Raw genomic sequence first — 4,380 nt, 5'->3', positions numbered from 1 at the left:
AAAGCGTTTGTCAGCATTAACTCTTCTCTCCTTCCTCAGCTGGATCGTCATGGTCTTCCTCTTTATCCCTTTTTGGCTCATACTGTTCCAGTCCAGGAGTGTAGAGGCCTTCACCCTGCCTGTCCTGCATCGTCTGTGTTAAACCTGCACGAGTCTCACCTCTAAGACTTTGAGCAAACCTAACAGCTGATAAACTCTACCCTGACTTATGGACACAATCTCCCTTTCTTTCACAAATGCTCGGATCATGCGATGTTCTAACGGGTATTTGCACAGCAATTTTGCACGATGGGGATAATGACAGAGTCTGCCTCATGAGGGCGCTGTGATAATTAAATGAGATAGGGCCACGGGTTTCAAACTTGGCTACACATTAGAATCGCCGGAAGAGTTTCAAAAATCCCATTGCCGAGCAGCACCTAGATATGTTCAGTCAAAATTTCTGGCTGTGAGAGCCATCCGTCAATATTTTAAAAAAATCTCCCTAGCTAACTCCAATGTGCAGCTACATTTTGGAGGCAGTGAGATAGTACTCGTTTATAAGTATGCAGTAAATGGTAGCTGTTTTATTATTATAATTAAAAATGGAGAATTACCCCAGTTGAACAGACTGCTGAAATTGAGGGCTTAGTAGGACCCAGATGCATTTTTTTAAATACTTTTTTAATTAATTTATTTTTGGCTGCACTGGGTCTTCATTGCTGCGTGCGGGCTTTCTCTAGTTGCGGCGAGCGGGGGCTCCTCTTTGCTGTGGTGCGCGGGCTTCTCACTGCAGTGGCTTCTCTTGTTGCGGAGCACGGGCTCTAGGCACATGGGCTTTAGTAGTTGTGGCACGCGGGCTCAGTAGCTGTGGCTTGCGGGCTCTCGCGTGTAGGCTCAGTAGTTGTGGCGCACGGGCTTAGCTGCTCCATGGCATGTGGGATCTTCCCTGCCCAGGGCTTGAACCCGTGTCCCCTGCACTGGCAGGCAGATTCTTAACTAACACTGTACCACCAGAGAAGCCCCTCATTTCTTCTTTAATTCATCTATCTAACAATAACTGAGCGTTTACTACCTGCTAGGCTCTATGCTAACTTACTCCTCTCCACTTGAAAGTAAAAAGATAAGTTATCGCCTTCAGAATGAAATTCAAGTTCTTTAGGACAGTCTTCCCACACCCCCAACCCCGCTTTCTGTGTGCTGTTACCTGCCAGGGCCAGGGCCCACATGCTGTGAGCTCCAGCCACTCCCAACTATTCATAACGTTCCAGGCCCTCTGTCTCTGGGCCCTTCTCCATACTCTTCCTTTTGCTTAGGGTGCTCTTTCCACACTCCTTCTGCCTTTTCACTTGGCCTACCTTATGGGATAGAATTCCTGGTACAGAACCTGTAGGACAGATGGGTGCCTAGCACTCCCTGACAGTCCCGCATCCCCCATCCCCCCTGATGGGCAGCTGGCCGATGTCCTCTCATTGTCAGGATTCCGTGAGTGCCCTGCAGGGGTGAATGATTAGTTCTCAAGGTCTTCTCTCTGCAGAGAGGCTGGGCCAACCTCTCTCTGCTCTTCCTCAGGCCTCACTCTGGAGGAAGACTGCGCAGGCCCAGGCAGGCTTTCTTTCCTGTGTCTTGCTTAACTGGTTCTGTTGTTCCCAGACCCCAAGAGCTGCTCCCCAGGGCTCCTCTGAGGGAGAGAACTTTTCCTCTGGAATCATCCAGGGAGCGGGGCAGCTCAGAGCTCCATACTCGGAATGGCCTGAGGGAGGCTGGCTCTTCCGTGGCCACTACATGAAATCCCACAGCGTTGGCAGCCTTTGGCGAGTAATGTGACTTTATGACCAGAGTTAACCCCTGAATACTATGGTCCAAAGGAGAGAGACCCTCTGGTGCATCTGTACCTGCAGGCACCTAACATAATGGGTGAGGGCCTGCGAGCTGTGAATCCTGCTGAAGGAAGGACTGCTGTTAGGAATCTTGTAACCCTTTCCTCACGCTGACCTCCAGGGTGGTCCTGCTTAGAAACATCCCAGTGCCTTCTCTCCATTTCTGAGTCTGTCAGGAGGTGGTCTAAGGGCATAGACTTGCCTGTCCTGTCCCTGGGCCGACAGAGCTCTTTCTATAGGAGCCAACCAAGAAGACCTTACTCAGTGTTCCAAGTCTGTCCATACACACACACACACACACACACACACACACACACCCCTTGATTCTGGCTTTTCCAGCTCCAGACCTGTGCCACGGTACCTCCTTTCTGTTCCATCCTTCAAGATTCATATTCTACTACTGGGCATGGGGAAGGGGAAATCTGAGTGTGTTCTATACATAATCTCATCTAAACTTTTGCAAAAATCTTATGTAGTTGGTGTAGTTATTCCCATTTTACAGAAGAGGAAACGTTCTTCCCAAGGTCACCTGGTTGGAATACCGGTTAACTTTTGCTATGTTACAAGTCATCCCCAAAACTAGTGGCTTAGATCAACCTCCATGTGTTTAGCTCACAACTCTAGAGATTATTTGGCTGTCAGCTGGGGTGTTGGGAGTAGGGCACAACTCATCACATGATCTCTTTCATACTCCAGCAGGATAGCTGGGGCTTGTTCATATGGCAGCTTGGTAGGATTTTGCTTGGAAGGCTGGATGGATGCATGTCCTCTTGATACTTAGGCTTGGAACTATTACTGTCACTTCTGCCATAATCTATTGGCCAAAGCAAGGCATGAGGCCTGCCTGGATTCAAGGGATGGTGAAATAAACCTTATGGATTCTTTGTTGGGAGGAGCTGCACAGTCATATTGCAAAGGGGCCTGAATACCAGGAGGGGTGGGATGGAAGGTCATGTCCACTTCTGCAATCTACTGTAGTTGTTACGTGACAGAGGTAGGATTTTATTTTTCAGTTGCAAAAATAGTGTACACACACGAGAAGAATTCTAACAGTAAACAAAAGGGGAAATGAGGAAGAGAAAGTCTCATTCTTAGTCCTGGACTAGGAAAAAACATTCTAATCTAGTCCCACTCTCCACATAGAAACATGATTGACAGTTTCTTGTGTATCTTGATGCGATTTTTTTTTTCCTGCATGCACATAGATGGGAGCCCGCCGTGTACAATTTCCTGCACTTCGTTCTTTTCACTTAATAGTAACGCAACTAGGTTCTTTCCATAGCAGCACAACTAGAAATGCTCCGTTCCTTTTAAGGTCTACGTAGTGATCCACTGAAGAAACATACCATGTTTATTCAACCACATCTCCTACTAGTGGACACTTAAGTTTTCTTCTAGTTTTTGTTAAAAATAATGCTGTGGTGACTATCCTTGAATATCCTTCTTTGTGTACTTGTAGACTAGATTCCTAGAAGAGGAATTTCTAGGTTTAATAGCAGAGTTGAGCCTTGATCTGTTCCCAAAGCACATGCCCTTTTCATGATGCGTCTCCAGTTACCCACTGTTCCTCTAACCTTTTCTGTAACTAGAAGCTACCTTAGGAAGCATGTCCCCCTGTGTACATATGCACATATTGGATGATGGGCATGACCTCTCCACACCCTTCCTTCCTAAGCAGGCTCAAGAGGTCCTGAGCTATGCATTATTAAGCTCTTCCAAGAAGATCCAGATGTTATCTTTTCTGTGTCTTCCTTCATGATGTTTTTCAGGAGACATGTACTACTCTGTTACAGGCCAATGATAAAAGAATCCTAGTAACAAATATTAACATACAAATGGTAGGTTCCATCCAAGTGAAGACCTAAGGTATAAATGAAGATTTCACAAATATTACAAATACAGACAGGTGGTAAAAGAATTAAATCAAATCATCACACAGCAATAATAGCAAAGCCCTGTTGTCACACTGAGCAGTTATATTACATGAATTCTGTCTTTGTTCTTGGCAACTTTAACAGTTCACGAACGTTAAGTATAGTAGCAAATATGCAGTGGAGATATTTCTTAAGATCCTATTTTTTCATTCTTTAATATTGTTTTTGGGTTTCTTCATGGATCCTGATGCCCACATGCCACCTGCCTGGGTGTTAGTTGGAGCCCTGAATTCTTACCAGGTCTGTATGGACTTGACTCTTTTATGAACAGTGGGTTGGTGACTGTCAGAATCTGGAGGTGGCATGCAAGCACGCTCAGATACCTCACTCCATTTCTCACAGCCTCTGATTATGTCCCTGAGTAGATGTAGGCAGTAATTCTGTGGAAGGGAAAAAACCACAGGGGGCTCATTTCTGTGATGTGGGGAGAGTCTGCCTTTCAGGGCTGCTCTGCAGATAGGTTAAAGAAGTGGATTTCTAGAGAATGCAGTTTCAAAAAGTAATTACTTAATGGTTTGAGCTCTTTAGAGAATTATAGGCATGTGCCTTAGACTTCAGAGCAGAAGGTACCCAGTTTCCTATCTGTT

This window comes from Phocoena phocoena, chromosome 6, assembly GCF_963924675.1.
Source record: "Phocoena phocoena chromosome 6, mPhoPho1.1, whole genome shotgun sequence".
In the NCBI taxonomy this organism is placed as follows: domain Eukaryota; kingdom Metazoa; phylum Chordata; class Mammalia; order Artiodactyla; family Phocoenidae; genus Phocoena; species Phocoena phocoena.
The sequence above is the reverse complement of the archived record's forward strand: the minus strand, read 5'-3'. Positions refer to the sequence as shown.